This window comes from Callospermophilus lateralis, unplaced genomic scaffold (genome assembly GCF_048772815.1).
Source record: "Callospermophilus lateralis isolate mCalLat2 unplaced genomic scaffold, mCalLat2.hap1 Scaffold_73, whole genome shotgun sequence".
Taxonomy (NCBI): domain Eukaryota; kingdom Metazoa; phylum Chordata; class Mammalia; order Rodentia; family Sciuridae; genus Callospermophilus; species Callospermophilus lateralis.
In genome coordinates this window covers 5,296,560-5,310,687 of record NW_027515346.1, presented here as the reverse complement: position 1 = coordinate 5,310,687, position 14,128 = coordinate 5,296,560, and positions in this window count along the sequence as shown.

The window sequence follows — 14,128 nt, the reverse complement described above, 5'->3', positions numbered from 1 at the left end:
GTACAAGTCCTAAAAGAGAAAGCAGGAAACGATCCTAATTTAAACCAATTCAATTTACATATATTTAAGTCAATATAACTGAAAAATGTGTTATTTGTCACTAAGAACAGAAAAGCATTACAAAGTAAAATAAAAAACAAAAATCTAGAAGAAGACATCTTCTCAAAAGGTTCTGTGACTTCTTACTTCCTTCTTCACAGCTTGAACAAATAATTAATCAACTGACAATGACATACGGTAACTAAGCGTAAAAACAGGCTACTTCACTTTCTATATATTATCAAAAACAAAAACAAAAACAGACTCTTTCCTTTGGTAAAGCTACTAAGGCCTAAAAGAGTCCTCTAACATTTGCTTATGAAGTTCTTTCCTTCTCCAAAGTTCATATATGTTACATGCTGTCAATTCTAAACATGACATGTGCTGAGGTGATCAAAATCCCCTAAAGTTTTTGTTTGTTTGTTTGTTTGTTTTTGGTGATAATAAGGATTGAACCCAGTGATACTCTACCAGAGAAGTTGAGATTATTTAAGTCACATTATCAGATGCAGATTATATTAAAAGTTGTCATAATATATACCAAAATCTCAAATCAGTTATAGTACATATAACTGCCAGAAAGTAAAAAATGTCTATTTTTAAAACTAAGAATGCTAAAGAGATTTAGAGAGATTAAATATATGATTCAACCCAAAGAAGTTTATATTTTATAATTTCTACTGGCTTTTATGATATTTAATGCATATTAGTTTTGAAGATGCTCCATGCAAACTACCATTCTGACCCACTAAAAGTTCTTGGTGATGACAAGAGCAAGTGATACACAGTGGCACTCTACTGCTAAGAGTGGGTGAAAATCCCTGTACATCACTATACAACCAACTACAGACAACATGCACTTAGTGAAACATTTTAAAAAAGAATGTCAGTAACAAAAGAAACTTCCTTTCTTGTGCCATTTTACCAACCAATGCGGTAGCCTTTGACAAATGCTAGCAAATTCTATGGCCAAGATTGTTCTAGGATGGACCATATCTTCCCAGAAAAGAATACATGCACTCAGTTAAAACCAGGTAAACACACACTCACAAAAAAAACTGAGTTAAACATCAGGAATAATTGCTGGTTGCTTATTATGCACCATGTACTATGATCAGCCATTATGTTACGGAGCTTAAAAAAAAAAAAGAAAAAGTCACACCAAATAGGTTTCTTCTTAAGAACCAAAAGATTAATTCATTCAGCATATGCTTGCTGAGAGCCTGTAAATGCCAGGCATTGTTCTGCATGCTGATGGTGGTGACTAACAGCAGTGGCTGTCCATCCTGCTAAGCTGTAACCATGGGAGAGGGGTGCAAGAAACTAAAGATATACTTCTAATGTTAGGATCCTGTGTAGGATGTTTTTGCCAGGCAAGCAAACCTGGCTACATTAAACTAGAGATATAACAAGAAAAAGCATATTTTTCTGTAACAGGAATATATAAAGGAGCTATAAGAAGAGCTGAGCTCAGTCATAGTTACATCGAGGATGTAGGACAAAATCCAACTGGGATCAGAAAGTAAAGGCAATGTTTGTCTCAGATAAGAAAAGAAATTCCAAAGGCAAAGAGACACTAACAAAAAAAAAAAAAAAGGCAGACATAAACAGAGCTTTTCCTGACGACAGAGAAGAAAAAAAAACTGGATGATTGAGATCTTATTGAGGAATAAAAGATCACAGTGGGGTCTACACAGAGGTTGTGTGTGTGTGTGTGTATGAAAGAGGGAGAGACATGAGAGGAACTTATAAACCACAATTCAGAATACACAGCTTATTCTAAATGTTTCAGTGATTATAGAAACAATATGATTAACTAAGTTTAAATAAGATATAGTATAAGAATGCTATACAACCATTAGAATAACATAGATACTATAACTTTTAGGGAAGGTGTTTCTCCTTGTTTCCACAAATTACAACTATGTAGGGTGCATAGAAAGTACCTAATAAATGTTAACTATTCATCCATTATCATCATCATTCAAAATATGGGGAAAAAGTTAATTGTGTATATAAACAGAGAATAAGGACCAGAAGGCTATGTACTAAATTATTCATTGCACTTATCTCTGGGAAGAGACAGAAGAAAGAGGTCCTGTATAACTTGTTCCATATACTTCTCTACTGTTTTAACCTTTTAACAACAAGAGCCTATTAAGGCATTATTTAAATAGTGCTAAAATTAAAACAGTATCTAAAATCAAATTATAGCAACAGAATGAAATTAAGAGTGTTCACTGGTACAAAAACCAAGTTAAAAAAATGCCTACTAGTAGAGGTTAAGATGGTGGTGGTAGTACAAAGGGAAAGGTGAGAGTAACAACTATTAGAGAATCTGAGGGATTTCTACTATCCTGATACAGTTTGTGCTTATAGTTCTAGATGGTTATATATAAGATTTCAGTTTGTGAAAATTCAACTGGTTGGGTACTTATTATAGGAACACTTTTCTGCATGATTTTAATATATTCTATTGATACATAAAAAGTGAACTCTGATCTGATTTCTCATCCCCATTCTCTCCATCATCAGTTCCCCATCTCACAGGTAATCCCTTTTATTTGCCTTTAATGTTCTTCCAAAGAAATATTACATAAACAAGCAAATGTGAATGTATATTTTTCTTTACATAAGTAGTTACATACTGAAAAAAGTGCAAAAAATGTGTTGAAATTTATCTTTAAGATCTTTCCACATTAGATGCAGATCTTTATCTAGAGTTTCCACATTCTTCTCTACAACACAGAATTCAGTGTAAAATTAATTCAATTAGTAGATCAAAGCACAATATTTCCCTGCTCAAAAGAATCATCTAGTTGCTTCTTATGACACTCAAAATCTAAACTCCTTATATTATTTTATAGGACCTACATGATCTGGCCTCGGGCTTCTTCTTCCAATCTCATTTCATAACCATTCTTCCAGCTAACTCTACACTTAACTACACTTGACATCTTTCCATTTCTCAAGGACTCTAAGGTTATTTCTACTTCAAGGCCTCTGCACTTGATATTCCTTCGTGTGGAATTCTCTTCTCCCAGATCTTAACATGGCTCATTTTATCAATTAATTCATTTGCGCACATGACAACTCCTGAAAGAGAAATTCCCTGACCACTTTATCAAAAATAGATTTCAATCCACTTCACAAAACCCTATCCCAACCCTGTCCATCCCTCATAACATTTACCCTAAGAAACCTGATACCATAGCATCAATTTTATTTATTTACCACTGAAATGTTAGTAGGGAGATAATCTTATCTTCACTACCCACCACCAGATCTCTTGGACCTAGAGTAGTGTCTATTTATAAAATATAAACCAGTGAGTAAAAAGAAGCAACTTGCAAAAATATGTGGACACCACCAGTCAGAGGCAGTGGTCAATCCCTGTAATCCCAGCTACTCAGGAAGTTCAAGAATTTGAAGTTCAAGGCCAGCCTGGGCAACTTGGCAAGACACTGTTTCAAAATAAAATAAAAGGGGCTAGGGATACCCAAATCCTAGAATGTTCAAATTCCTTATATAAAATGGTATAGCATCTTCATATAACCTATGCATATCCAAATATATACTTCCTCATCTCCAAATTGTCTATAATACTTAATACCTCATATAAATGCTATTAAATAGTGGTTATAAAGTATTGTTTAGGGAATAATGAAAAAGTCTGTACAAATTCAGTACAGGCATAATTTTTTCTTGTAATTTTGTTTACATTGGTGGTCTTTCTCAGTACAAAACCTGTGGATATGAAGGAGCAACCATACATAATGTACATAAAATTTAAAATAAAATTTGTCATTATAGATATGTACATATATAATGAGAGAATAAAATATGGATAGAAATGACACACACTAACCTTATACTAAATACTAATTGTCTCCAGTGAGCAGAGACAGAAGGATGAAGATAGAAAAACCTTTACTTGTTTTTGTAAACTAGATTTGAATAGGCAAATCATCTATTGTGATAAAGGTTTTTTTCTTAGTTTTCTATAAATTTAAGTATTTCAAAATTTAAAAACCCACTAGTTTTGATTTTAAAAAATAGTATAATGAAAGCATAGAGGAGATCAGATTCTACCCTTCACTAAGGGCAGGACTAGGTATCTAGAGAGGGTAATTTCAAAGTCACTAAAATGTTGAAACAATAAAGTAGTAATGTATATATTATACATACTTTATAAACTGAAGAGTGCTATTAGAACACAAATAATGATCACTACCATTCAAAGGGAAGAGCCAAGACTTAAGAGACTGGATGAATTTATTCACAATCTAACCACTCATCACTGTACCAGTATATGTATACACCTTCTGATCAGCCCAAATTCCTATAACTTGTCTGCTTATGTATCTTCCAAGAGAAATCTTAGATTAAGCTCAAATCCATCCCTTCCTATGAAGAGTTTTAGCACTACCCTACCCGAAAGAAGTTACTATGGCTATGGCTAAGAAGACATTGATAAGACCTTATCTACTTCCCCAAATGGAATACAAAATCCTTCCAAGAGTCTGGAGTACCTGGCATTATTCCATGCACTGAACTGCGTACTTTAATGAACAGTCATTGATTTTTCTATCAGGTGCTACCACAGTTTGAATATGGTTTGAGTGTGTCTCCATGGAAGCTTAGTCTTCAATGTGGTAGTGTACAAGGTAAAAAAAAAAAAAAAACTTTAAAAGGTGGGACATAGTAGAAAATAATTGAGTCACTGGGGGTATTGTCCTTGAGAGGGTCTAAGATAGTTCCTGTGAGACCCTGAGTTAGTTCTCCCAAGAGCTAGTTGTTATAAAAGAGCAAAACTGGACCCTACCAACATGATGGCTTCCTGTCATGCCACATAAACATTCCTTCTCACATGCATTTTCACCAGGATGTCATATGCTGTGATATAAAATAGCCAGGGAGAGCCTTGCAAAAGCTAGTATGATATTGTTAGGACTATCAGCCTCCAAAACTGAAGCTAAATAAACTTTTTGTTTTATATGTTACCTAGCCTCAGGTATTTTGTTATAATAACTAAAAAAGGGCTGCTATAGTTTGAATATTGAATATTCCCCAAAGGCCCACATGCTAAAGGTTCCCAGAATGTTGCTATTGGGAGGTGAAACTTTTGGGAGATAAGGCCTTGTGGGAGGTATATAGGCCAATGGAAGTGTGCCCCCAAAAAGGAAACTGAGGGACTCTAATCCCTTTCTGTCTTTCCTCTATTTCCTGGCTCATGAGGTAAGTAGTTTGCTCTACTATATGCTCCCATTACCATGTACTGCCCTTGCCAGAGGACCAAAGCACTGGGCTACTCAATCTTTAATTGCAATCTCCAGAACTGTGAGCCAAAATAAACTTTTCTCTTTATAAGCTAATTGCCTGAGATATTTTGTTATAGTAATGAAAATCTGACTAATACAAGGGCCAAATTGACTGTACCTTAGAGATAACTTGAGCTTTTGCAGGCATGTGAACATAGACTGCACTGCTATTGACTGAAGAGAAAAAAAAGGGCAATAAACCTTAAAAGATCACTTACAGAGGTAGACTTTTGGACATTTGACTTTTAAAAAATAATATAGCCATATCAAAGATTTCAAAAGCTTCCTTTCATAAAAAAATCAATTATTTAAGCAAAAGAATCATAATATTCTTTTGATAATAATAAGAGTAATTATAAAACCACTAACATTTATTGAGCACTCACTATGCCAAACACCATTGAGGATCTTACAACATTTAGAAACTGAAAATTATTAAATTCAAAGCAGTCATATGTGGTAAATTGCATTATTCTCATTTTACAGATGAGAAAACAGGGAAAGGGAGACTAAATATAACTTGATAACTTGTTTAGATAGGAAAAAATACAGCTAGGAATTGAACCCTGGGAGTCCAGCTCTAGACCCCACACCTACACCCACTGTATTACTAAAAGAAAGTCTCTTGCCAAGGAATATTCTTCCCTTAAAGAGCCTCTCTTAAAGATTCATCTACCACACTATGAAATGTTATTCAGCAATTAAAATGAAGAAGGTATTGATATATGCTACACCCTGATTAAAACTTAAAAAATGTGAAAGACAATCATAAAATCCTACATGTTGTATGATTCCATTGCTATGAGATGTGATGTTAAGAATAGACAAATCCACAGACACAGAAAATAGATTAATTGTTGCCAGGGAGTGGGGGAAGAAGAAAATGGGGAGTAACTACTAATAGGTATGTGGTTACTTTGTACAGAGATGAAAATATTCTAAAATTGATTATGGTGATTATTCAACAACATAAAATTCTTACTTGTATACTATAAGTGGGCAGACTGTATAATATATGAATTATATCCCAATTAAGTTGTTTATACTTAAAAAATTAAATTGTTCATATTACAGCAAGGCTCACATCCTCATTCTTTTATGCATCAACTGATTTTATTTAAATAACTCTTTTTTTAAAAAAAAAGATCTTCCCTAATGTTCTATCCCTTGACTTCTCCAAAATATCCAAATCATTATATACTGAAATAAATTTATAAAGTTTAAGAGACCAAGAATAATACAGTTCAAAGTGCTTATTTTCAAATTGATTTAATATATCAATGGACTTTTAACCCAATCTTCCCTTATTTGAGCTAAGTCAATTAGTAGAAATGACAGGTCTATCAATGCGCGAGCGGAAAAAAAAATTGTTTCTCCTATTATACCTTATAACATAGAACACTTCAGTAACCAAATGTAGGGAAGAGTTTTCCCCATACTCCAAGACACATATATTTCAGATTCCACAGGTTGAAGGCCTCATGACAACAAGACTCCTTTACCTCTTTCTGATGACAACTGAAAACTCGAAAGAGATTTCTTTTTAACTATGCTTCAGAAGGTCCACAAATTTTCTAGAGTGAGTCACAGAACTCAGAGAAACACTTAATTGTACTTATTTATAAAGGATTGGTACCAGAGATTGAACCCAGAGGCACTTAACCACCAAGACACATCCCTATCCCATTTTTTTTTAATTTTATTTAGAGAAGGGTTTATCTAGCTAGGCTGCTTTAGGGCCTTGCTAAGTCGCTAGAGCAGGCTTTGAACTTGTGATCTTCCTGCCTCAGCCTCCCAAGCAGCAGGGATTACAGGCATGTGCCACCAAGCCCAGCTGTAAAGGAGGAGATAAATTATCAACCAGATGAGAGTTCACAGGATGAGGTCTAGAAGAATCTTGCAAGCAGAGCTTCCATCCTCATGTAGTTGGCGTATACCACTCTCCCAGCATGCAGATGTTTTCTTGTCCACCTTGCTGGAAGCCTTCATGTGTTTGGCTATCTGTAAACTCATGGAACCATTATTTAGGCATAAATTATTACATCACTGGAATTGATTTAACCTTCAGTTCCCTCTCTTCCTCCCAGGAAGATTGGGAGATGGGGCTGTAAGTTCCAATTCTCTGAACACATGACTGGTTCCCCTATCAATAAGCCCCTTCATTCACTTGTTACCTAAGCTCAGGTATGTTTGAAAGAGCTTGTCATAAATAAGACCACAAATGTTGCAGAAACAAAAAGTCCAAGTATTTTAACAAAAGGTACTCTTATTGTCTAGTCACTTGGGAAGAGGCTACAGGAACTACGAGCCACGAAACAAGGAGGACCACCAATATAAAAATTGAATGGGAAGGAAGAGCAATTATACCATTAGTACTGTAAAGTGAAAAAGAAAAAAGTGAAAATATTATATACTTATAAGACTGCTTAAGAAGACATTAACTGGGCTGCAAGTGGCCAGGAACAGATAAAAACCAGAGGCTTAGCAGAAATCCTACCTCAAATAAACTCTACATCCTCTGCTACCCCCCTAACACAAATACACTGCAGAGAATTCAATAAGATCTGTAGATGAGGCATGGGTAACTACTAACCATAATAGCACAAATTTTTAGAGTGAATACCAAATAGAAATATGATAATCTATAATTCATAGAAAGGGCAAGAGCAAGAGAAATCAAGTTAAAAGGAGTTAAAAGAAGACAATCAGCCAAACGGACATGAAGCCGAAGGGAAGGGCACCACCACAGAACAAAGCCAAACAGGGAAAAACTGAATACAAAAGCCTCAAACTGACAGAAGTAATCCTATGGGCATTGCAGTTCTTTATCATCAGGAAGATAAGTTCAAAGACACATTTCAAAAGACAAAAATGGTAACAACACATGACCAAGTAAAAGAATAACCAGGTGGGCAAAGAGGGCAAATTGAAAATGTGGTAGTAAGCCAACCATAAGAAGAACACACACAAACCAGGGAAGTAATACACAGACCAGTAGAGACAGAAAAGAAAAAGATATGAAGGGATTACAAATAAACAATTGATAGTACCTTAGTGATCAAAGAGGGCAAAAAAAGAAAGAAAAAGGTTTAAAAGCTGAAAGAATAATGATGTAACTTACAATAAAGGGAAGTTCTAGATATGGCCAAAAAGAGACAAGAAAGTGATAGTAGAGTGGTACAAAAAAAGAAAGCACTGATATACATTCATGAAGATATAAAATTAAAGCTCAAGTGAGAAAGAATAAATATGTTGATTTGAAGGACCATATGAATAGATATGAGAACTGAATCTTTGACAATAGATACTTGATTTTTTTCAGAAGTTTTTGGGTTCTTACTACATATCAGGTATACTACATGCTATGAACTTCAGTTAAATATACTACCCATAAACTCTAAATTCTTAGTAATGGGAAGAGAGAAAGAATAAACAACTTCATATGGCTTTTGGCACATCACTTAAATTTACCCAAGACTTATTTCAATATGATAGCCAATAGCGATACAGCAATAGAGAAAGAACAGGAAGCACAGAGGATCAGTATCTGAGCAGAGCAGACAGGAATATTTGCTACTCCTTATGTCAGAAATTGGGGGATGAAAGTTAGTAACTATGAACCTATTATTTGCATTTATCTTGGCCTTTTATAAATTGCCTCTGACTTATAAAGACCTGACCTGATAATAAGTTTATTAACGTATTTTTTTCATTTCTTAGAGAAAAAAACCTAAGTGCTAGAAAGAAAGCCTGGATAATAACATTTAGAAGTCTCTATGAATGTTAGCGTCTAGAAATTTCTTACAATGTAATCCTACACTGAGCAATAACATCACATAGAAATCCCTAAGAAATGCAATACTACTTCAACCATAAATGAAAATCTTGTAAAATATAGAGACACCATGTATTACAAAAGAATCTACCACAATACAAATCAATTCCCCCTTTCTTCCCCTTCTCTCCCTTCCCCCCACCACCACCACTTCTCTTAAGGAAGCATTGCCAGACCATTCTTTTTACGGGAAATCCCCCCATTATGTGTATCTATTACCTCTAACTTGTAGCTCTTTCCATACCTTTATTTTTACATTTATCCACCTAATCTGCCTCACAAAAATGTAAATTCTAAGAGCCATATCAGTTTTAACTCATTACTGCATGCTAGTAATATATATGCTCCAAAATACCTGTTTAATAAGAGAAAGTTAAAGTACATAAGGAATCTGTAAAAGTAAACATTTCCTAGAGAGGAAAAAAACAGATTTTAAAACTAGAGGAAGCTGTGCCTCAGCCATATTAAAACCCTCAATAGAGGGCTGGGATTGTGACTCAGCAGGAGAGCGCTCGCCTAGCATGGGCGGGACCCTGGTTGGATCCTCAGCACCACATAGAAATGCAGGTATTGTGCTGTGTCCATTTATGCCTAAAAAATAAATATTAAATAAAATACTCACTAGAAAAGAGAATTCACATTATCAAAAGTCATTCATAGCAGATATGGGGAACCCCTATACTCCCAGTGACCTGAGAGCTTAGGTGGAAGCATCAAAATTTTAAGGCCAGCCTCAGCAACTTAGCAAGACTCTGTCTCAAATTTAAAAAAAAAAAACAGGGAATGGAGTTAAGTGGTAAAGTGCCCCTGGTTTTAATTCCCACTACCAAAAAAAGAAGAAGTTATTCATATTTCAAAAAAAATTTCCTCTAATATATTTAGTGGTATTAAAATTTGGAGATTGGTATTAATTTAAAGTGAAATAAACCAAAAACTGGTAGCAAATATTTCCATAACTAAAATTCTCTAGGTAAATCAATAGAGAAACAGAAATGGTTATCATATGGCAAACCTATATCTGAAAGTTCATTACCTGAAATAGCTGTCATAAATAGTTCTGGATCATTAAGCATTTATTGAGCACCTACTATCTTCCAGACATTGTAGTACATTGTGGATTTATCAGAACTATGATGTCAGGTGATACAATCTATTCACTATGCAAGGATAAAAGAGGAAGTGAAGATGCTTTTTTCTAAGCCCCATACAAAAGTACTGTACAAGTGAGTAGCAGAGATAACAAAAACACACATGGCACAGAATCTCCCTTCATAGAGTAATCTTGCACAACAGACATCAAACTATACCATGTATACTAAGTACAATGAAAATACACTCACAGTACTACACAAGAAGGGCAGAGGAGGGGCATCTAATTCAAACTTTTCATTGATATATCCTCTTATCACAAATGAGATGGTAGTTCCTCAAAACAATGAAAACTCTGGAAATAATATTCGGGCACCCAATAAATATCAGAAAAAATTCATTCCTCAAAAGCACTTCTCTTCCTGTACTGGAGTATCTTTTATCCTTCTGATTTTACAAATGCCATTTTCTGCCCATTACACAATGCTCAAGTCCCAATTACCAATTTCCAGATCATTCTTCTGATTTCAGTGTTAGCTATCATCTCAAGTTCTTCCCATAACCCTATAGAAAGTAGGTTTTCCTCACTCTTTAATCTAATACTTAATTCATCTCCTTCACTTGATTAATCAATTTCTAATAATCTGTTAATTCACTAGCCTTGCCACTCTCACTAGAATGCCATATTTAAGATATACTAGCACATGCACATTTAGATAACCTATTGAATTTACTCAAGTCCTTCATTCAATTTTCAATATTTACCAAATAGTTTATTAAAATTAATAATAGAATTGCTAAGAATAAATTCAACATTTAATTAAGGTAGCATTTCAGGAGTTGGTAAAATACAAGGGAACAAAACCTTGTCCTCATGTAGCTTACATTCCAGTGGAGAAAAGTAGACAAACTACAGTGATAGGTTTGTTAAAAACGGTTACAGAAAAAAATTAAAGCACGAGAATAGTTGTGCTATCAGAGAGGTGTCATTTCAAAAATGATGACTAGGCTAGGCCTTCTGGAAAGTGCCAAATAAATCAAAATTTTATGTAAACAAAGACAGTGAACAGGCAATACAAAGATCCCAAGACAGGAGCAGACCTCGTACATTCAAGGAACTAGAAGACTAGTGAAATCTTAGAATAAACTGAGCTAGAAGGAGAAGATAAGAAATTGTGTCGAACCGGAGGAGAGCCAGACTTGCTAGAATGGCTGCAATAAGGGTTTTAGGTCTTATTCTTTGAAGTAAACATGGTGCCAGAGAGCTCTGAATGAAGATGTAACATTTGCTGGTTTATATTACTATGGAACTTCTCTAGCTGGTGTGCTAAGATAAAGGGAAATGAGGCATGGGGGAGTGTGGAAAGCAAGAGTAAAGCAAGGAGCTCAGATCAGAGTTGAAGTAATCTAACAGAGATGATGATGGTTTAGACAAGGGTGATAGCACTGACCTGGTAAGAAGCAAATGTGAGAGACAATAGGCTTCCTGATGGAAGAGATATGGGTGTGTGAGAACAGGAGAGCCAATAACGATTCCTAGATGTCAGCCTGGGCAACTGGAAGAACAGTGTTTTTCATCAACTGACTTGGGAAAGGCTAATAAGGAGGTTAAAGAAAGATGAGGAGTTAAATTGTATGCACATTTAATGTATGAATAAAATGTTTCTCAGCTTCACGAGGCTTCCATCTTAAATGAAAGCATAATAACCCAAAGGTTCTGATTTTCCCTCAAACCACTGAAGTAGGACATACCACAAACCTCATGAACACACACACACATGCACACACAAACACTCTAAACACCCTCCCCTAGTAACAGACACATACTGTGGGCTCATACTCAGACTTCCAAATTCATATACACAGCTCCTTTACTTTCTGCTTCAGCATCTGATTGTTTCAATACAAAATAAAAGGCAAATGAACCAATGCTCCCAATTCCCTCATCACTATTTGCCAAAACAAAACATCCTGAGCACATCATTCTATTTAGATGAATGTCCATATGGACTACAACCCACCATCATCTATGCCAAACCTGTAGGAAAGAATTACAGGTAAGACTGAGTACAGTGGCACACACACCTGTAGTCCTAGTTGCCTAGGATCACTTGAGCCAAAGAGAGAATGAAAAAAAAAAAAAGAATTACAAGTGAGCACTTAAAAAAATCACTCAAACCATCTCTAAAAATTCATTCATTAAGCTTAGAAGTAAGTAGGACCCTACCTCCCATATTTTTGTAAGAATCACATGTTGAGATGGGAACATTGCTCAGTTGATAGAGTGCTTGCATCATGTGCACAATGTCCTGGGTTTAATCCCCAGCACCAGACACCCACAAAAAAGAGTCGTATGTTATGCAATAGGTTTAAGAATCGAGAAGCTCAGGATCATGAGAAAAAGAAGAAAGCCTCATGCACATATACATCCAAGGGAAACTTACTAGGGGATTTGTGGGGTAAAGCTTTAAAAACTGTCTTACCCTCGTGGGTATTTCTTTTGTTTTGTTTTGATACAGGAACTGAACCCAGGAACACTTAACCACTGAGCCTCATCCCCAGCCTCTCTTTTTTATATTTTATTTAGAGACACAGTCCCACTGAGTTGCTAAGGCGGGCTTTGTACTTGCAATCCTCCTGCCTCAACCTCCCAAGCGTATGGGATTACAGGTATATACCACCACACCTGGCACCCTTGTGGTTCTAATGTCAACAGCAGTCATCAAGAATCTCCATGAATAGAGACTTATGACAACTATCAAAGCAACCTAAATCCAATTACTACATTGGATTTATACAATAACTATAGAACTTATAAGTTACATTCATGATTGCACGCAGAAAAGAGAAAAACCAAAAGCCCATACCTCTTCTTGTTTCAGAAATTCTTTTCATTTTGAGAATATCTATAAGGAAGACAGAATACTATCATATGGGCACCAAAAATTATTTTCCTATAGAAATACTTAAATCACCATTTTTCCCATTTGTAGACTCCAATTTCCAAAGACATTAAAAGTTCTCAAAGCAGATTGAAAGCTCTTCAGGAGCTGAACTCATGATCCCTAACACTTTTCAAAATATAATTTTCTTGCCCAATCTTTGTGCCCACACAAGTCCCTACTTTTCTATCTCCCACACTGGAATTTTGTTTCCCAGTTTTTAATCACTCTTTAACCTTCACCTGCTACTTTTTAATCCTCTAATTAAGAAGAGTCTGATCTAGATGTATCACTCACCTCCACAGAGCCTTCAAGATTTCCTACATTGCTACCAGAAGTTTTTGAGTGTGCCTCTACAGGCTTGTAGGAACAGGATCAGACACAGAGCTGGTCAATCTTCACAGTCCTTTTTATTAAATTATTCAATCCACAAATGCAGATATCAAATTATTACTGTTAGATGTATATCTGAAGAATAAAAGGCTAACCTGGGCCCACAACATATATTCCAATGCAAAAGACGTTCTCAAGTTATTTCATACACCAGAGTTCAAGTCCCTCACTTAGTAGATAAATGAGTAAATAAGGCTCAGGGTAACTTTTCAGTTCTAGTCATCATTCATTTCATTTATACTCAAACCCAAAGAGTCGGAAATGATCGATAAATCAACTATATATTTAAGTGGGCGAAAAGATATGAATAAAGGAGAAAAAAAAACAGAATAATGACTTTGAATTATTTCTCTAATACCCCTTCTTTCTGGGAGTACACAACTCAGAATAACTAGATGCCAAGTTATACAGCCTACCAGATAGGATGCTAGATGAGGTGAACACAGCCTGAAAACAAAACTAAACAAAACTTCCCTTGAAAACACAAGCCATATTTTGAGATCATGGTT